Source organism: Mustela nigripes, chromosome X, assembly GCF_022355385.1.
Source record: "Mustela nigripes isolate SB6536 chromosome X, MUSNIG.SB6536, whole genome shotgun sequence".
NCBI classification, from domain to species: Eukaryota; Metazoa; Chordata; class Mammalia; order Carnivora; family Mustelidae; genus Mustela; species Mustela nigripes.
In genome coordinates this window covers 33,028,611-33,050,639 of record NC_081575.1, presented here as the reverse complement: position 1 = coordinate 33,050,639, position 22,029 = coordinate 33,028,611, and the positions used below count along the sequence as shown (strand labels likewise).

The following is a 22,029-nucleotide window of genomic DNA, read 5'->3' as shown; positions in this document are numbered from 1 at the left end:
GGTTGTCCATTTATCTGTTGCTAGATGTTTGGACTGTTTCTGCTTTCCGGCTATGAGGAATAATGGACAATGCTCATATTAAATGTCTAGCCACAGATCAGCTAATGGGGTAGAGGTGCTATTGACAAGATGACTTTTCATTTATCGTGACTCGGCTGCTACTGTAAATCTTGGCTTGATTGACTCTGAGCAATACTGATTTCTACGTCTCAATGTAGCTAATTTTTGGTTTCCTTATGTTTAATAGCATATTATTAACTTGTTGCCAGATCCTTTTTCCTTCATAATATTTTCACTTGAATTGAAAGCCTATAAAGTTGTGTAATCACCTTTTCTAAAACTTACTGTACGATAGATCTATACAAAATTTCTTGCTTATAAACCTTTATCAAACACGTACTATTAAGTATTGAGTAGTGCACAAGTAAATGATAAACACTTTGAAACACAACAGTTTCCGTTGACCTAGACCATTATTGAGCACATCTGATATGTTTATTTTTTAATTTGCTTCTCAACTGTGACATCTGTTCACAGAACAAAATTCAAAAGCTACAAAGGAACATAAAGAAAAGAAAATGAGTTTCCTGCCCCTGACCCCAGTCCCCCATTTCCCTTTCCAGGAGCTGACCATTAGAACTAGTTTCTTGTCTATGTGTCCATAAATAAGTACATTTAATGCTTGCCATTTTCAGGAGAGCTTGGTGTTTTACATTTAGGAGGTCTGATGTTAAAGTTGAGGGATTCTTTACTTACTGACTTAAAATACGAGAATGAGAAATTATCAAAGGATGATAAAAAGAATCCCCTTCAGTTTCGGATCAGAGTTTTTCTTTCAAGCACCCTTGACCACCTCAGATTCACCTGCATGGTATTAGGTCAAAATAGCTGATGATACCTAGAACCTACCTCTCCCATTATGTTCTGGATTCAACCCACAGAGAAGTTTCTGGACCCAGTCTCCTTAGTCTCTCTCTCTCTCTCTCTTTTTTTTTTTTTTAAGTAGGCTACAGACCCAGCATGGAGCCCAATGCGGGGCTTGAACTCATGACCCTGAGATCAAGACCTGAGCTGAGATCAAGAGTCGGATACTTAACCAACCCGGCACTCCCTCACCCCTCATCTCCTTAGCCTTATGGGCAGTGCATATCCTGGGAACCCTTACATAAGGTTAGGCCTCCCTGAGAGAGGAGGTTGGTTCAGCCAAGAGAAGATATAATTTCCAGGAGAGCCATTTAGAACTTCCTATGTAATTACTTAATTCATTTAACAGGCCTTTATTAATTATCAGCAGTGTGCCAGGCACTGGTACCAGCAAGAGAAATAAAACGATATGCCATTGTTTGAAGAGCTCAGAGTCTAATCCAACCACTGATTTTTATAGATAAGGTGACAGAGGTCTAGTTGATTTTGTTTTGCCCCAGCATACAGCCGTAGAGGACAGTGATGGAAGGTGGGGTCTCCTGATACCTAATTCATCAGTTTTCTTACATAAAGCTAAACACTGCATTCAGAGTCCAACTTTGTTTACTGAGAAGGCCTCTTGCTCTCTGAATTCCCTTATACTAAGTGGTGTTTTCCTTCAGGTATTAACAAAATGGCAGATGCCTAGTCGTTCAAGTCGACATGGACTCTAGGACACACACTTCACGCATAATTTAAGCAGCTTGTTTTAACTCGGCCAGCTCTTCTATCACTAATGGAAATCCATTAGTGATGGCTTTAAGTGGTAAATTATTTTTCTAGGTCATATATTCAGTCCAGAGTACTCTCTCTCTCTCTCTTTTTCTTTTTTAAGATTTTATTCATTTATTTGACAGAGAGAGACACAGTGAGAGAGGAAACACAAGCAGGGGGATTGGGAGAGGGAGAAGCAAGCTTCCTGCAGAGCAGGGAGCAGGATGCCAGGCTCAATCCCAGGACACTGGGATCATGACCTGATATGAAGGTAGATGCATAACCAACTGAGCTACCCAGATGCCCCTAGTCCAGATTACTCTTAACGCTAACAAAACTGCAGTCCAATTACTGATCTTAAAAGAGTTTCCTATATTGTGATGTATCCAAAAGATTTTGAAAACTCTAGTGTCAATATATTGGATATATGTTATGGGATTTCTCACTCTTGATTTCTTTTAAAGTGGCTTTTGTTACTCTGAGAGAGCCAGTATTTCCTCTTTGTTTTACTCCTTACATACACACACAAAATTCCATGTCATTCATTTATTCAAATATTTACTGAATGCTTTCTATAGGTCAGGTAGTATACTAGGCACAGGCAATAACTTTGAAACAGACAGAAATTACCACCCTTACGAGGTTTTCATCCTACTGGGGGAAGATAGAAAATTAAAATGATATAGTGTATTTGACGGTAATGTGAAGAAAATCACAGCAGGATTGAGGGTCTAGGGAGTGGGAAGAGGGGCATTGCTATTTCCAGATCAGTTGGTCCAGAAGGCTTCACTGACAGGAAGATGTTTGGGGCAAGCCATGAAGGAGCTCAAGGAGAGAGCCACGTGAATATCTGGGGAGAAGTACCACTGAAGGAAATCATTCCAAGAACAGATGCCTAAATTATCCTACATCGGTAAGTTTAGCTCTGAAATTCTCCTTTATTTCAAATTTTTATTTTGTTATTGAACAGGAAAAAAAAAAAAAGAATCTTTGACCCAGATCAGATACTTTAATGGAATCATGAACTGACCGTCTGTGCTAAGGCTATTATGTTAAGAGTTATGTCAGTAATGTTTCTGCAAGATTAGCGGAAATAATTGAAGACATAATATGGAATTATTGCAAGTAGATTTTCTTCTCTTTTTCTTATCAGTTTAATGATACTATATTCTGGGGGCGCCTGGGTGGCTCAGGTGTTAAGCATCTGCCTTCAGCTCAGGTCACAATCCCAGGCTCCTGGGATGGGGCCCCACATTGGGCTCCCTGCTCCGCGAGAAGCCTGCTCCTCGCTCTCCCACTCCCCCGGCTTGTGTTTCCTCTCTTGCTGTGTCTCTCTCTGTCAAATAAATAAATAAAATCTTTTTTAAAAAAAAATTATACTACATTCTGTGGTTTAGTCTGAATTAGGTTTTTTTAAATTTTTACTTTGCCATAATTGTAGACACGTACTTGTAAGAAAGAACTTGGAAAGATCCTTGGTTCCCTTTACCCAGTTTCCCCCAGTGGGAACCTCTTGCAAGACCATAGCACAGAATCAGAGCCAAGTTCCATCACTGCTAGAATCCCTTTTGTTACCCTTTTATAACAACACAACCTCCTTCTCCTCTCCTCCATCTCTACCGCTGGAAACCGTAATCTGTTCTGCATTTCTGTAATTTTGTCATTTCAAAAATACATAAATGAGGGGTGCCTGGGTGGCTCAGTCAGTTAAGCTTCTGCCTTCAGCTCAGGTCATGATCTCAGAGTCCTGAGTCTCTCCCTTCTCACAAATAAATAAATAAATAAATAAATAAATAAATCTTTAGATATAAATATAAATATTTTATGTGTGTGTGTGTATGTATAAATGAAATCACAGGGGTACCTCGGTGATGTAGTCGGGTTGAGTGACAAACTTGGTTTTGGCTCACGTCATGTCTCAGGTGGTGAGATTGAGCCCTGCCTCAGGATCTATACTCAGTGTGGATTCTGCTCAAGATTTTCTTCCTCTGCCCCTCCCTCTTGTGCTCACTCTCTCAAGCTGATAGATAAATCTTCTTAAAAAAAAATTAATGAAGGGGCGCCTGGGTGGTTCAGTGGGTTAAGCCTCTGTCTTCAGCTCAGGTCATGATCTGAGGGTCCTGGGATCGAGCCCCACATTGGGCTCTCTGCTCAGCAGGGAACCTACTTCCCCCTCTCTCTCTCTGCCTGCCTCTCTGCCTACTTGTGATCTCTGTCTGTCAAATAAATAAATAATCTTTTTTTAAAAAAATTAATGAAATCACAGGGTATATAATTTGGGGAAATTCTTTTCCACTGGGCCTAAGTCTCTGGAGATTCATCCAAGCTGTCTGTAGCAACAATTACTTCCTTATTACTGCTGAGTAGTGTTCCAAGGTATAGAAGTACTACAGTTTTATGAACCACATACCCACTGAAGAACATCTGGGCCATTTCCAACTTTGGGTATTACAAATAAAGCTACTGTAAACATTTGCATACAGGTTTTTGTGTGAATGTAAGTTTTTATTTCTTTAGGATTTATGCCCGAAAAGTACAGTTTCTGGGTTGTAGGAGAGTTGCATGTTTAGTTCTGTAAGAAACTGCCAAAGTGTTTTTCCAGAGTGTGCCATTTAGTCTCCCACCAGCAATGTAGGAGTGATACAGTTTTTCCACATCCTTGCCAGCATTTGGTGTTATCTCTGATTTTGTTTTTGGTTTTTTTTAATTTTAGCCATTCAGGTAAGTGTGTAGTGATTTATTATGATTTCATTTTGCATTTCCCAGTGGCTAATGATGTTGAACATCTTTTTATGTGTTTCTTTCCTACCTGTATATCCTCTTTGGTATAATATCTATTCCTGTCTTTTCCTATTTTTCTAACTGGATTTTTTCAATGTTGAGTTGCAAGAGGTCTTTCTGTATCTAGATAGTAATCCTTTGTCCAATATGTGGTATACAGCTATTTTCTTAGTCTGTAACTTGTCTTTCCATCCTCTGAACCAAGGTCTTTCACAGAACAAAAGTATTTCTTTTGACGAGGCCAAGTGTATCACTATTTCATTTTATGGATTATCTTTTTGACATCATATAAAACAGGCCTTCACCAGACATAGTTCTGGAAATTTTTCAAATTTCTTTTCTGAAGTTGTATATTGTTATGCTTCACACTTAAGTCTGAGACCCATTTTGAGTTAATTTTTGTGTAAAGGTGTGAGGTTTAGGTTAAAGTTTTTTTTTCTTTTTAAATGGTTCTTCAGTTGCCTTCACTCATACGCTTCTGAACACCTGTTACGAATCAGTTGAGCATACTCGTGTAGGTCTATTTCTGGGTTCTCTGGTCTGTTCCATCATTCTATGTCTGTTGCTCTGCCAGTCCCACCTTGTCTTGGTTGCTGTAGCCACAAAATAGGATTTTATACCAAGTGGAGTGATGGCACCCACTTTATTTTTCAGTATATTTTACCTGGGCTAAGACCTCTTTGTTTCCACATAAGTTTTTAATATAAGCTGGTCTGTGACTACCCCAAACTTGGCTAGAATGTTGATAGAAATTGCATTAATGAATTAGAATTTTGAGATTGCATATGTAATGTTAATTAAGTTAAAAATGGTAATTCCAGTAAGGAAGACAATTTAATGTTTTCTTTGGTCTCACACTAGGTCTTATTTTCTATGGTGGTCCCAATTTTTATGATTTTTATTTTTTGTTTCCCTTTTTTAGAGGTTTATTTATTTAAGCAATCTCCACACCCATTGTGGGGCTCAAACTCATGACCCTGGGATCAAGAGCGAGCCAGGCACCCCAACTGCTATGATTTTTAAATCATTGAATGACTATTAATTGGTCATTTCTCTTCAGACATAACTTGAATGCCTTTTTTTAATTACCAAATTTGGAAGTTTCCTTTTTTTCAAAGGAGTGTCACGTTCTTGATTTAGATACATGACTTTCAGGATCTAAATGATTGATCCATTTTTTAATTTAAAACTTTTTTGATGGCTTACTTCCAGAATTTTTAAGACCTCACCCCAGCCTCCCAACCCTGCATTAGATTTTTGTGTACAAGATTCCTAAACCTATTGTTCTGCCTTAAGGAAATTATGGTTTACCTCTCCGGTTGTTTTAAACAAATGCATTTCCTCAAATAGCAAGATAGAATATGCCACTAAAGCATTGGGATTTAGGGTTTTGAAGTTTGAGATATGTTTGTTGTTCACGAATAATAAATCAAAAAGTTTTAAATGGAAAATTTTGTGCATTCTCATGCTTTGATGTTTGATTCTGCAAAATCAAATTTTAAAACTTACAAATGGAATCTGGTAGATCTCTTAATTCAAATAGGATACTTGGAAACTTATTCTTAGGTGTAAAAAAAAAAAAAGTGGGAGACTGTTGATTAGGGCTGAAGACGAATGGAAGAGAAAATGTCACCTTGTTGCTTTTGGATGAAGGAAAGTGAATGAGATCATGCATTCATTTCTGTCTTGCTTTCTCAAGATAAAGCTTTCCCACCCTTCTTTCTGCTTACTGATTCAGGGTGGAGACACCAAAAATCCTCCGGCAATCTTTCCCATCCTGTTTCTATCCTAGATCAGCTTTTATCGCTTTAACAAAATATATCACTGGTGGCCTATAACATTATGTATGTGGTATTAAGGGGTTAGGCTTAGATAGGAATTTGAAAATCACAGTCCAATTATTCTATCTTAAATACAGTTAGCAGAATTAACTTCTCAATAATGAATACTAAGTTAATTCATTAGAGCCTAAGTTAGAACCTATGGCTCATAGTTTTAGTCCCCCGTCCGCTACACCTAACTTTGTTCAGGCACCATACCCTTCCCCATAATCGATAAAACGTGTGATTTAAGGAAGAATGCAATGAAATGGCACCCATCATAAATGGATATTCCGGTTTCTTTTTTCACATACGGGTTATCTGCGCTTGTTTGTATTCCGGTCTAATGAGAGACTTAAAAGTGCATTCTTTAAAGTGGTGAATTCTCAGAATCCTTAAGCCTGTGACAGTCTACCCCATCGAAAGAACGCTGCTAGAGGCTTTAGCCAACTTCCGAAGTTAGAGTAGTACCAGGGAGAGGGACAGACTGAGAGAGGGAAGAAGTTACCCTGGTGTGGGTGACTTTTTGCTAACAATATGATTTTTAGCAAGCGAAAGCCATACAGGCCATTTGCTTTGTGGCAGAATTATAATGAGACTTTTTTAGTTGTACCAGCTAACAGATTGCCAAATAAAATATTGAGCAAGCAGCACTCTGGTCAGTTATAATTTTGTCTCTAAAAACCAGAGCCCACATAGTGTAATGCTCATGGGTTCAGCTTCGTCCTCAGAGAAATAAAATTGGGGCACCTCAGCAAAAATATAATTAATAACATTTATGGGGCATCGCCCACAAGTTTGAATAGTAAGGGAAGATAACATTTTATTAGACCACAGTATTTTTGCGGCCAGTCTTAAGGATAACCCTACATTGTGTTCAGGATTCTTTGTTGGGCTAAATTTAACAAATGACCATTATGTGTGGAAAACAGCAACCATTGTTGTCGAATTAAACTCTCTCTGGAGATGCAAAAAAAATCTTTTAATTAAGCTAATAAAAATTAACGGCAACATAACCAAAGAAAGTAATCATAAAAGAATGGATAGAAGCAGAAAACTTCGTGCAGTTGTTGAACGATACCTAGGAAAGGAGCCCTAACCTGGGATAAAGCTGGGGACTATGTACTTGCTTAAAATATTCCAAAAGTATACATACACAAAAATTTGGATTTGTAACCTAGACCTTTAAGCTGGCTGTTCATAACAAACTCCCAATGAAATGGATTAATTTGTGTTGTGTTTTGAAACTGTGTATATAGGTGCTTGCAAGAATTACGTGGAAGGGAGATTCACTTAGAGTACTTGGTGGTTCTTAAAGTGAATACTGGCAATCCTTTCTTTTTTCAATTTTTATTTTTTTTAAGACTGGCAATCTTAAAGACTTTTTATTAGACAATGAGGCAACAGTTTTTCCCTGGGAACATGTCTCCACAGTAATAGTAGCAGTCAGAAAATATTTCACATGCAAATATATCTGAGCCCCTTCATGAATGCATTTAACACTTTGAAGTGATGGCAACATCTGGTAACAAGTAGAAACGAGCGTCTTATAAACTATGGCTTCATGTTACCACTTCGTCTGAATTAGTCATTTAAAGGGGTTTTATATGTCTTCCTAAGAACTGACAAGGTTAATCTGGGACTAGGGCAGGCCGGCAGGAAATGCTAAAGCTGCTCTTTCTTTGGAAGGTTTCGGTATTCCTTGTGAGGTCGAAAAGTACTTGTTTTAAAGTTTAGAAAACTATCAGCGGTGGGGTCTTGACAGCTAAGTGAGATTTTTCTTTCTTTCTTTGTGTGGTAAATTTGAGGGGAAAGTTGATAAAATTCAAAGTTCTTTCTACTTTGTGTTCCGCTGCTTTTCTCTGAAGGACCCGAATTTTCTAGAAGCGGAGAATTTTAAGAATCCTTCCCTTCATATTTCATTCAGATATGATTGTGGATTCGGTGCCCCTAGGAAGATGTCACCTACCATTTGTTTTGCCAGATTAGCTCTCAGGAATTCTTTTATTTTGTAGAGTCACCCAATGTGACGGGAGTGGATGCCTCTTACATGTGTATGTGTTTGGTTTGCATTACAAGCGCTCAGAGTTTGTTCTTGGTTATGTGATAAACCCCTATAGCACATGAGTTTAATTCCTTTTGGATGCAATGTCGTTATCATATATTATGTGTGCTAAGCAGTGTTCTAGATGCTTGAGATAGATTGGTAAACGAAGCAGACAAATCAATGCCTTCCTAGAGCTTAACAATTATTAAATACTGAAGCAGTAGAGCAATTTTAAATCACTTCATGCTCTCAGCTTTTCAAGACTTTCATTGCAGGAGTCTTGAGAACACTGACACATTTTATCTGAAGTGGGAATAGGGAAAAACTGACCATTTGTTCGGACTCTATGGCAAGAAGCTGGAGCCTGATAAGGAAATAATTGGCTTTTTGCTTGCCACTTTTAGTTTTCATTTATTAATGTTATCATCAGATGCTTTGAGTAACTGAGGAATGTTACTAGTTTACCGTGTGGATTTATTCTTCAGGATGGGCCGAAGTCGTGTGGAGGGACGTGGTGAAAGGGACATGGTAGCCCTCACGTTTGGCATTCATAAATGTTGCCTTCAGTCCTTTGAAGGATTCTAGAATACTTAGTGTTCTCCGTGGAAAATGAATGCATTGCTTAGTTATTTTTACCTATGTGAGTAGTACAAGCGCTGACTCAAAGGATATGACGTGATGGTTCCTGTCCTGCAGCGAAATAAGATGATGGCTTGTGGTGGAAACATGACACGGTCATGCCCATGTTTGCTCACATCCCTTGTTCATTTCCTTTTAGAGAAGAACTCCAGAGAGACTTTCTCGTCTCCTAGCTTCTTAGTTTCTTTTTTGTATTTTCTTTTCCTGCCCTTTGTCCTTTCTCTTTTCTGAAAATTGCGTTGTGATGACTGGCTTTGCGTAGTGTAGGTGCCTCTAAAGACGATCGGGGCAGAGGCATTATATCCATTTTGTACCCATTTTAGGGAATTCATGACATATATGGATGCAGATGCTCTGAGTGAGCCCTTTGAGTGTGGATAGAAACATCTTAATAACCTTTATGTTTCCTGAGCCTTCTAGTGCAGCGCCTTTTACCGAATGCACACTCATTCAGTGTTTGTCTCTGTGAATGACTGTGAGCCAGGAATTTTATTTGTGCTTGCCGGTGTACTGAATATTCTCTTACAAGTACATGGAATTTTTAAAAACATATTTTGATGGAAATTCTCAAACATACAATGTAAAATAGCATAGTGAATTCCGCCCCCCACCCCCAGGTTTCAACAATTACCAATATTTGATGTTCTTATCTCCATCCTTTTGCTCCCCTTCCTTTTTATTTGTTGTTTGGGATTTGCTTTAAAATACCCCATGTATTACTCATAAGTATTATAACACACCTAGTTTTAGTTAATTTTATTTATTTATTTATTCATTGATCTGTTTATTTGACACAGAGAGAGAGAGAGAGGGATAACATGCGAGTGGGGGGAAGGGGCGGCAAGAGAAGTAGAAGCAGACCCTCTGCTGAGCGTGGAGCCCTGGGACATGAGCCTCCATCCCCATACAGGAGATCACAACCTGAGTCTAAACCAGAAGCTTAACCCATTGAACCACCCAGGCGCCCCACAGCACAACTAGTTTTTTAATATTCTATTTCTATTTTTTTAAAGTCAATCAGAGAAAGACAATTATCATATGATCTCCCTGATACAGAGAATTTGAGAGGCAGAGTCGGGGGTTTGGAGGGTAGGGAAGGAAAAAATGAAACCAGATGGGATCGGGAGGGAGACAAACCATAAGAGACTCTTAATCTCATGAAACAAACTGAGGGTTGCCGGGGGGTAGGAGGTACAGATAGGACGGTTGGGTTATGGACACCGGGGAGGGTATGTGCTATGGTGAGTGCTGTGAAGTGTATAAGCCTGATGATTCACAGACCTGTACCCCTGGGGCAAGCAATACATTATATGTTAATAAAAATAATTAATAAAAAATGAGATTTATCCATAAGTAAATAATAAAAGATTATTGTAAAGAAAAAATAATAAGCTCTAAGCCCAATGTGGGGCTTGAACTCACGACCTCAAGATCAAGAGTCACATGCTCCATTGACTGAGCTGGGCAGGCAGTTTTTAATATTTTATAACTTTTTTTTTTAAGGATTTTATTTATTTATTTGACAGAGAGAGAGAGATCACAAGTAGTCAGAGAGGCAGGCAGAGGAGGGGGAGGGGAAGCAGGCTCCCCGCCGAGCATAGAGCCCGATGAAGGCCTTAATCCCAGGACCCTGAGATCATGACCTAAGCCAAAGGCAATGGCTTAACCCACTGAGCCACCCAGGCACCCCAGTTTTTAATATTTTAAAATATTAAAATATTTTTATTTTAATATTTCTGCATTTCACAGAAATTTAACTTTCAAACCCTTGCTTTCTGTTTTAGCTTATGTCAGAGAAACACTGTTTATCAGGAAAAAAATCTGATGTACCACCAATGAACTGGGGATTTTGTAACAGTGTTATAACAGATATATTGCCATTCCTAATCTTTTAAAAAAAATTTATTAGAAGTTTCTCAACTACACTATCATGATAAATTCATGTCTTACAGACATGAACCTGATTCTGCCAAATGTGCCTTGGAATGGGTAAGCTATGGAATGATCCCCTCAGAACTGATATCAACGCATTCGTTTTTCTTTTCTTCTTTTTTTTTTTTTAAGATTTTATTTATTTATTTGACAGAGAGAGATCACAAGTAGGCAGAGAGGCAGGCAGAGAGAGAGAGGAGGAAGCAGAGAGAGAGCTGAGCAGAGAGCCCGATGTGGGACTCGATCTCAGGACCCTGAGATCATAACCTGAGCCGAAGACAGTGGCTTTAACCCACTGAGCCACCCAGGTGCCCCTCGTTTTCCTTTTCTTAATTCAACAGCCACCGAACTCACATGGAAACTGCTCCATGCAATTCTGGCAATTGTATTCTCAGTTTTGAAATTTCATGTCAAAACCTACACATCTGGGGTGCCTGGGCAGCCCAGTCGTCCGTTAAGTGTCTGACTCTCAGTTTAAGCTCACAGCGTGATCTCAGGGTTGTAAGATCGAGCCCCACATCAGGCTCCACACACAGTGCAGAGTCTTCTTCAGATTCTCTCTCACTCTTCCTCTGCCCTTCCTGCTCATGCACACTCTCTCTCCCTCTAAAATAAATACTTTTTGAAAGTGCACACTTTATATGTTTTGTCTCTCTAAAATTCAACGACTCCATGATAAATGTTACTAAATAAAGTACCAGTTCTCAAAAAACATGTTGGCCTATGGGCCCTTGGGGATCAAAATTACTTGCATACTGACACTAAGATGTTACTTGCTTTTTTGTCGGTGTTGACGTTTGCAGCAGTGGTACCAAGCCCCGGTGGTAAAACTAGCACCTTAGCAAGACGCGAGGCAGTGGCAGGACCCTCTGTGAGTGGTCACTGTATTCAACTCCATACCCTTAAAGACCTATGACATGGGTTTCATTTATGAATGTCGTTCATGAAGCAGGAAAAACTAATTTTATTAACTCTGAACTCTTGGGCATACACCTTTAAAATTCTGTGTGATGAGATGGGAAGGATACATACGGCTTTTCTTGCGTACCCTTGTCCTGAGGAAAAGTATGCGTGTGCTTGTTAGAGCTGCAAGCTAAATTAGCCGCATCTTTTCAAAACAGAAAACCATTTTTTTTTAAAGATTTTATTTATTTATTTGACAGAGAGAGATCACAAGTAAGCAGAGAGGCAGGCAGAGAGAGAGGAGGAAGGAGGCTCCCTGCTGAGCAGAGAGCCCGATGTGGGACTCCATCCCAGGACCCTGGGATCATGACCTGAGCCGAAGGCAGAGGCTTAACCCACTGAGCCACCCAGGCGCCCCAGAAAACCATTTTTACTCGAAAGATGGAATGACATGTTAACTGATTGTTCAGACGTGAGTATGTGGCAGATATTTTATCACAAATGAGCCAAGCAAGGGGCGCTTCACTGGCTCGGTTGAGAGAGCACACAACTCTTGATCTCTGGGTCACAAGTTCAAACCCACACTGGGTATAGAGATTACTTAAAAACTTCTAAAAATGAACCAAGTGGGCCTGTTATTACCAGGCAAACAACTGAGAGTATTTGTTGCCAAAGATAAAATTAGAGCTCTCGAGCAAAAATTCAAAATTTTGAAAACTTGCCTCAGCCGCTGAGTGTCAATACTTAGATTTTTCTGAGATCAGTGGTGTTTTTAGTGAAAGTGTTTTGTTACATATAGTAAAATGAAGTGGAACAACATTTGGAAGATCTGCATTAGTCAAACAATATTGTTCCAAATGACCCATGCATGATGATAAAATAGCAAGAGGCCCATTTAATGTGCAACACAGAGAGCATGGATTTTAATGTAACAGAGTAGGAAAAATTCATCTGGATGGTATCAAATTCCACACTGCAATTAACATTTAAGAAACTGCCACTTCTCAAGTTTTGGTGTAGCATTATAAGGAAGAATATCCATAATTATCTGAAAGGGCTCTTAAGCTACTTCTTTCAACAATGTATCTGTGCAAGGCCTTATTTTCTGAATACACTTAAACCTAAAACAGCATTGAGTGAGGCAGATGTGAAAATCCACTCGTCTTTAAGTTAAATAATAAAGCAGTTTGCAAGAATGTAAACAATATACTCTCCACTCATTTGGGGCGGTGGCGGGGGCGGGGGGATCTAGTGGATTTCATTAAAGAAGTTACTTATGTTAACATTTATTTATAACTTAAAATTTTTTCCCAGTTGTAGTTCCTGATATGATGGATGGCTTGGTAGATCTAACCCTCAGATCAAAAAACTCTTTGGGGTCCTCATGTCCTGACCCAAAAATGTAGGAATTGTTGAGCTGAGCTTTTGTTGTTTCTGGTCCTTTCCTTTTTTCTCTCCCGTTTCCTTTTCTTCTTTCTTTTTTTGAATGAGAGACCCTCGGGATAGAAAGGTGGATAGCATCTGAGCTGTTCCTTTGTATGGTTTTACTAGCTATGAACAGAACACAGATGGCTTTTCCCCCCCAGTGTTCTTGAGATGTAATTGGCATCAACATTGCATTAATTTCAGGGGTACCACATAATGATTCGATATATGCATATATTGTGAAATGATCACCACAAAAAGGCTAGTAAACATCCAACACCTCACATGGAGATTTTCTTATGATAAGACCTTTTAGGATTTATTCTCTTGGCAAACTTCAGATATACAGTTCAGTATTGTTAACTGTAGTCACAACAGATGCCTTTTAAATCAGTTCCTTGCCCTGTCTATAGTTCAGCTATTTTTGGAGGATCAAATGCTTAAAACTACCTTCTACTTATTGCAGCCTTTTGTTTTAGTGCATTAAGACAAAGTATATAATTTAATGTCTAATAAGACATCCTATTTTAAGATTTTGATTACTTTGTTACACAGATGCAGAGGTAATAAATCCTTACTGTTGAGGAGACATCCCTTGGAATACTGAAATCATTAAGATGTATTTGTGGCTGATTTCCGCCTCAAATATGAAAAGAATGATAACATAAACCAGACACGCTTGCTTATTAAAGCGGACACATCCGTGCTGCCGGAAGCTCGTGTACCTAATATTACTCCTAGTATAAATTTCCTAAACTTTCCAGTATAGTCCAAAATACAGTAGCAGTTCCCTGCCTATGATTTATGTACGATCCCTTTGCCTCCATGCTGCAGTGTGAGTGTTACTGTTTGTTTGTTTGCCTTATAAGGCGCGCAGATGGGTAAAATCCTGTTGTGTTAGAGGACAATAGGTCAGTGTTACTGAGGTGTGTCTAAGCACGGTGGGAGAGGCCTCCAGGGTTTATGTCACACATGGAAAGAATATTCTCGGTACTGGGTGCGGTGGAGAACATGACGTTTGAATGAGAGTTACCCTGATACGTCTGTGAAACTCTCAGGCAACTTCGGGTGTGCCTCTTCCCTCCCTTTCCACCCTTAGGGGTGTGTGTGTGTGTGTGTGTGTCTCCCAAGGTGCGCATGTGTGAACTTTTCACTTTATGGATCTGGTTGTACCATCCAGATGTTCATCATGATGAATTTGGAATGCAGCGCCAAAGTGGTTTTCAATGTGTGGCCTGCTTAGAGAAGACATGAAATGTCTTCCACAATGCCTGCCGCCATTTTCTGTTCTCACCCTGACTTTCACTACCCACAGTACGAACAGAGCGTCTGTTCCCACACAAGAGTCACACACGGGCACACGCACTAGCACGCCCCGCCCCCCACCCCACTTCACCCCACCCCAGCCCTGCACACCCACACATACCTCAGAGGGTGAGACACTGAGGTTACAAAATGGGCCGCAGACAGAAACTGGTTCAACTGCTGATGCAGTAGAACAGTCTTTCAGAAAATGGCCTCATGGTTCCTCGGGAGAAGATGTGCCTTTCTGAAGGGAGTATCCATCCATCCATCCATCCCTGGAGCTTTCATGACCTCACGAGGTTTTGCAGTCCACATGAGTCCTGTGATGTTGTCGATAGACTTTAAAACCAGAGGCTGGGTGTTGACGGGATGACCCTGGGATCACAGATGAGCCTTAGAGTTCACAAAGGTAGAAAGGAGACACATTCCCTCCAGATGGCCATGGACGGGCAGGTCAAGACAAGTGGATTCCAGGGAGCATTATTATTGAAGAGGTCCAGAGGTCCAGAGACAGTCCTGAGGTCTGTCTTGAGACAGACCCATCCAAGTGGTTGGGAGTGACAAGTGTGGCACAGAAAAGCGAAGGCTGGGAAAACCCACTGTTTCAGGTCTAAGGCGGATACTGTCATCTTGCCTAAGGCACCTGTCTGCACCCCGGTTTTCTCTGTCTGTAAAACGCATGGTGACACATCCGAGTGTCTCCTTCCTGCCGGTCAGCTCCAAGTGTTCAAGACGTCCTTACCGTGTCCTGTGTTCCCTGGCAGGCCGCAGGTGGGTAGTGCTGTGCTTATTTTCACAAATGGAGAAATCAAGACTCCGGAAGGTTGAAGGGGCTTCAGGTAGTGAGTCAGCCCCGGAGACAGATAGAAAAACACATCCTTTGGCTCCTGCCGCTATATTCCTTCTGTTCCGGATTTGGTGCCTTTTGCTACTTCATGCAGTTTTTGTGATTGACGAAATAAAGTGTTTCCATTAAGGAGACAACATGTAATCCAGGGTCTGCTAGTGGTGGTCAGTGATGAGGACAGGAAGATCATCTGCCTCCGAACATGGACTACCCTGAACCTTTTTACAAGCGAGTGCAGTCGGAGTCGCCTCCTTGTTTTGAGAGTTCAGTATGTTGTCAGAAAATTCTTTGGTTTGCTTTGGATTATTTATAAAGGGCTGGAGTGTCTCTGATCTCACTTCGTTCATATTAGGTAAATAGGGCAGACGGTATTACATGTATTATATCCCAGAAAGATTTTAATAATGTCTGCCACTTAGCACCTCGTCAGAGCCAGACACACTTGCGTACTTCTGTCATCTCCTTCATTACAGTAACCCTGTGAAGTACATGGAATGAGCTCGATCTATACAGGTACGAACCTAGGGCTCAGAGAAGCTAAGCAGTGGTGTGAGGTCACACAGAATTCACATCTGGCAGACTCCTAAGACCCTGACACTTGCCCTGTGCTCCCTTTCCTTTCAGATGATCAACTTGCCCCATGTCAGTATTAGAAATGGTCTTCTTTTTTTTTTTTTTTTTTAAGATTTTTATTTTTTTAATTTGTCAGAAAGAAAGAGAGAGAGAGAGAGAGAGCATAGGCAGGGAGAGCTGCAGGGAGAGGGAGAAGCAGGCTCCCCTCTGAGCAAGGAGCCCAATGTGGGACTTGACCCCAGGACCTTGGGGTCATGACACAAGCCGAAAGCAGATGCCCAAGCGACTGAGCCACCCAGGCATCCCTAGAAGTGGTCTCTTGAGCTTAGCACAGTACCCCTATGGCTTTTCTGTTCTCACCCTGAAAAGGCACTCGCAGAGAACCAGTTGCTTAATTTAGCAATTGACAGACTGGAATGGCTCCATTGGTTTAAAGGCAAATTTCAATAGGAAGACTACCCGTTATCACATCCTGAACGCCTTTCATGTGCAAGGATATGATCTCAGCTGTGAACGCATACTGCATCACTTACTTAACCATTCCAACAACGTAGAAAACAGTGACTATTACCCGAAGTCGTCACCGTTATCATCCCTGCATGAGAAAACAGAGGCTCGGGAGCATAAGCAGCTTGCCCAAGGACTCACACAGCCCTTCTCTACTCTGTGGGACTGCCCCTGAATAGAAAGTTATTCTGTTCAGCCGAGTATTGGCTTACTCCCCCCTGTGCCATGCCTGTGGAAAATACGGTTCCCACACTCAATAGCTGACCTTTTTGAAAGAAAACAAGACCTAGGTCCTTGGCAATAAACGGTACAACACTTAGCATATGGAGCGTAAATGTTGTATGAAGGCACGAATAGGTATAGACTGAAATGAACAATAGAGAACGCAAGTCGTCTGAGAACCGTTCGTTTGCCTTTCGAAGTACTGTACTTTCCTGTGGACAAGTGACTTGGGCACTGGGGAGAAGCTGGTTCCAGGTGTTCTAAAATAAGCAGGTTACTTGGCTAATGTTCAAGCTCTAAATAGGTATGTGGGTTGTAGCTATTTGACCTGAACCAACTTTTAAATTCCCCTGTGTTCTTGCAGGATTTCAGCAGAGCTGGAATTAAAAAAAAAAAAAAAAATTAACTTTTTGCTAAACCTCGTAAAGTTAGAATTTATTAATATTTGGCAGAATCCCACAAGGCTGTCCGGAAGGGGATTCGTAAGCATTGTATCATTCCTTTGTCAGGGTGTTCTCTTTTTCTAGCAGGAAGTGTTGTGACTTGCTCTCCAAAGTTGCAATTGTAAGAAGAATGTTGGGTTTCCAGATTGGCTTTCTGGGCGTGGGAGGTTCCTTCTATTAGTGCTGCGAGAGAGAAAGAAACAGGTTTGCTCTCGTCGCAGAAGGGTAACTATTTTAATACTATTTTGTTAGGCTCTAACTTCTCGATGACTGAATATTTAAGCAGAAATTTATTTCAAAAGTTTGAGATTCTTACTCTGTGTTTGGATAGTTAAGCATTTGGAGATGCATTCTAAAGCTTCCTTACTGGAGGAGGACCAAGTACGAGAGAAAATATTTGAGGTTTTTCAAATCTAAAATTTTGTCTTTATATTCTGCCTTTTCGTTATTTGGGGAATATTCTAAGGACTTTGTACTTGCTTAAAAATTGGTTTTGAGATCTTAATTATATACCTGTATCTGTCACGTTAGAGGCTCAGAGGTTTAAATGACAGAAACTATTACTTTATGGATTGGGGGTGTGGGGAGTGGATGTCTTTGATGCCTTTGATCCATAAATGGTTCTTCAAAATTCTGTGGAAAAGATGAGGTAGCTGTCATGACAGAATTGGTTATGGTTAGACCAGTATTCTGCTCTTATGAAATGACTTGTGACAAACGTCATGTTACTGTGTATTTATATTTTACAAGGTGCATGAAAATCACAGGTGTTGAAACTTGGGTGCTGTTACTATAATGTGGGAGCGATGGTGATTTCCAGTGCCCACAGACTTGTCAGGGATTTCCATCCATTGGTGATCACATGCGTTTTCTCTCTCCCTTTTTCAGCAGAGCTAGATATTCGACTCTGATATACTTATGCAGTAAGAAGTGTTTTCTCAATTTGAGAACATTGCAGGAGGTACTTTCAGTGACTAACAGATATTTTGTTTTGAATTGAAGTGTGTTAACTAGTCTGATCTTGCCTTGTGATGTGTGTGTATGTGTGTGTGTGTGTGTGTGTGTGTGTGTGTACCACATATAGACGCATACGCACACACCTAAAGGTTGCCCTTGGCTTCAATGTTAATTTTCATAGAAAGGACAATGAAATACCCCTCCGATGTGAAGGTTAATTAATTTCATTAGCAGCAAATGTATTTTCTCATGAATTATTCAGATTTTGGGGGAAAGTATCAGTGTTCACTTAGGAAATACAGACAGGCTCAGACCGTTGTAAAGGGGGAGTGTGCTGTTTCCATCCAAGGAGTTCACACAAGCTTGGCTATTGGTGGGAGAAGGAGAGGTATCACTTTGTTATTTTATCTTTGGCTTTGATTTAATATTTGTCAAGGGGAAAGGGGCTTTTAGAATATGATTAGGACATATGTAAAATATCTGTAAAACTCTTGACTTAAGAATGTAAAGAATGTCTTCAGTCTGACTAAATTGAATTGAATGTTTCCATTATTGGAAAAGTTACTAACTTATTTTTAAATAGCCATTACTTTAAGGTCTTACCTCTCTCTCTCTCTCTCTCTTAAGTACAAAAAGAGGAAACGTTTACTTTAAATGGAAGTATTTGATATCCCTCCAGGAAATGACACAGGATTGGGCACCCTTGGGCGTTTAAGTGACTCATAGGCATTGGTACTTGAAAAAAAGATCAATTAGAATCTAGCTTATGCCGGATTTGAGAATAGAATAGAGGTAATTCCAGAAAATGAACTCATTTCTTAAGAAAGCTATGTAGGGCAAATTCATGAGATATCTGTCTGGGTTTGCTTTAAAGTAATTCAGGAGAGGGGCACCTGGGTGGCTCAGTGGGTTAAGCCTCTGCCTTCGGCTTGAGTCATGATCTCCAGAGAGCCCTGCATTGGGCTCTCTGCTCAGCAGGGAGCCTGCTTCCCCCTCTCTCTGCCTGCCTCTGCCTACTTGTGATCTCTCTCTCTGTCAAATAAATAAAATCTTTAAAAAAATAAATAAAGTAATTCAGGAGAGAAAGTGACAGAAAAGGGAGAAGAGATGAAGTAGTTTGCCGGGAAATCCTGATCAACATACAGTCTGGATGGTGGGTTTATGAGTGTTTATTGTACTCTTTTCTCTTTCGTGTTTATTGGAAATTTACATAATAAAACATTGAAATGTAGCTAAATTTAGTTTGGGGCAATTTACATTTTTTTTTTCCAAACATTACTTTTACCTATAAATTGCAGGTTTGTCAAAGGACTGTTTGTGTCTGATGGGTATTATTTGATTGCAAAATTGTAACAAGTAAAAACAGTTTCTGGGGGGGGAAAAAAACCTTTCTGTTTGACTTTCAGCTAAATTCAAAGGACAGGCTGCAAACATCTTGAGTAGTTTTGTAGTATCTTGGAGCATTAAACAAGAGTAGATAGCTAAAGCATGCCAATAGACCAATTGCATGTGAAGAATGCGGGAACATTATTTTGTCTTGACTGTTTTGTTCACAGCTTTCTCTAATAGAATATGCATTTTTAAAACCACAGGAAGACAACTGTTTAGCCTGCCTTCTGCTTACGGTTATTCACTTTCCTTACTTGCCTCCATCAGTTTCTTTATTCAACAGACATTTAGTAGGTGCTTATGGTGAGCCAAGATAACAAAGTCAAATAAGATACCAGCCCTGCCTTCAGGGAGCTCCCCAGACAGGTGCAAGAAATAGAGAAGTAGGTGGTCATCCCACAATGAAAGGGGGCGGGGCTACAGGAATTGGAGAAGGGAAGTTAGTGGTGACCAACTAGGACTCAATGGGGCATCTCCTTTAAAACAATGCAAACAAGGGGGCACCTGGGTTGCTCAGTCCGGTTGGGCGTCTGCCTTCAGCTCAGGTCATGGTCCCCGGGTCCTGGGATGGAGCCTTGCTTCTGGCTCCCTGCTCAGTGGGGAGCCTGCTTCTCCCTCTCCCTCTGCCTCTCTCCCTGCCCCTGCTCATGCTCTCTCTCTCTCTCAAAATAAATAAATAGAATCTTTAAAACAATGCAAACAAGAGAATTTGAGATGGCTTAATCATTCGTAAGAGCTAGGGAAGTTGGTAGAGGGCTAACATCGCTTAGTTTCATTAACTCTATGCAGTTGCCATGCATGACTTCCCAAGTAACAGCCATGTTTGTTTGCCTGCACTTCTTAATAAAAGTTATACCCTTCCCTCCTGCATCTCAAGGGTTGCTGGAGCAGCATACCTGCAGGAGATAGCAATCTCTTTGGCACATTAAATAGTAAGCTAATGTTTAAGTCTCCTTAAACATTCAAGGGCACCTCCTTGGCCAAGTTGCAGTTGTAGGTGGGCAGCTCCATGGGTTGGGATAAAGGGGAATGTTAGCCTTCAGTCACTGATGAGCCTTCCAAAGTTCATTTCTCAATCCATCTGTAGTTTAAAACCTGTTCTGTCATGGAGGTAGCAGGTAAGGTTTTTCAGGTCACCCCACAAATGTCCCTGAAATGATACACTGTATTACCCGAAGTAACATGTTCATGTTATTTTAATCCAAATGAATTATAAAAGTGTAGTTGCTAAAGATAGCCAGATTTATGTTCTGTCGGCCAGTTGCTTTACTCTCAACACCCTGAGAGTGTATAAGGAGTCCTCAACACCCTATAACCTAATGACTTATACAGCAGTGCTTCACGGGAAAACGCTGTCCATTTTACTTGGGATCATCTAGCCGTGTCCTCTGGTCAGTTTGACCAATTTGTGGCTGAAATGTCAGGTAGAATCAAAGATCTAGGCCCGAAAGACAGCCTCAATAATGAAGTATGCCGTACGTGTTGAATATTGCTCTTGTACAACTTTGCTCTCCACTTCGGCTATCAGAAGCAATTTGTAATCGACAGTAAAGTCTGTCACCCCTTCTTAGTGCTCTAACCTTTCCTGAACAGTCAGGACTAGGAACCCATGGCATGTGAGGGCATTTAGAGTTCGACTCGCTTGTTTGAACTTCAGAGCAACAAATCATTAAATTCAGCATGATGCACATAATGTCTTAAGCTCTCACAATTACTCCTGTCCCAAGATTCCATTGAAAATTTTTTTAAAGATTTCATTTATTTGAGGAAAAGATAGTGGGAGCAAGCGAGTGAGAGAGAGAGAGAGAGAGAGAGTGAGCAGGGGGCGGGCAGGGAGAGAGGGAGAAGCAGACTCCTGGTAGAGCAGGAAGCCTGACACGGGGCTCGATCCCAGGGCTCCAGGATCAAGACCTGAGTCCAAGGCAGATGCTTAACCCACTGAGCCATCCAAGCGCCCTTCCATTGAAATTTTCTAAAAGGAAGTGCTATTAAATTTAAGAACTAATCACTGAAAACGAAAACCAAACCAAACCAAACAAAACAAAAAAACTATGGGTGTCATAGTGATGGTTTACATATGGAAAGAATTCTTCAAATAAAAAGTAACTCACGTAGATACTTAAGTGTTTGGTTATGTTTATACTAAGTTATTAGCACTGATATGGTTGGAATGGTTGTTCACAATACTTAGCATTTAAGAGGCTGAAATGAAGTCATTAAATCCCATAAAGCACAAGCCTGTCATATCAAGGAAGGGGAATGGACCATGGGAGAAGGGAAGCATTGGTGTCCTTACTTTTTTTTTTTTTAAGATTTTATTTATTTATTTATTTATTTTTATAGAGATCACAAGTAGGCACAGAGGAGGCAGTGGGGGGGAGGGGGCGAGCAGGCTCCCCGCTGAGCAGAGAGCCCAATGTGGGGCTTGAACCCAGGACTCTGGGATCATGACCTGAGCCAAAGGCAGAGGCTTAACCCACTGAGCTGCCCAGGCGCCCCGGTGTCCTTACTTTTTAAAAGTAAGTCTGTCTTATTGTCGGTAACCCGTTTAACATGAATGTT

The 22,029-nt window shown here is 40.5% G+C and overlaps 1 protein-coding gene across 4 annotated transcripts in view; it reads left to right on the top strand.

Moving 5' to 3' along the window:
• The window catches only part of PLS3 (plastin 3), an 84,283-nt gene that overhangs the window by 12,090 nt on the left and 50,164 nt on the right, over nt 1-22,029 (top strand). The window contains exon 1 of one of the 4 annotated variants that reach the window (XM_059386338.1): nt 2,485-2,590. The exons of 2 other annotated variants lie outside the window; for them this stretch is intronic. The gene's annotated coding sequence lies outside the window, so the exon portion shown is untranslated. Of the gene's footprint in view, nt 1-2,484; nt 2,591-17,251; nt 17,347-22,029 lie in introns of those variants that run through there. One more of the 4 variants, XM_059386337.1, reaches the window with a different exon arrangement.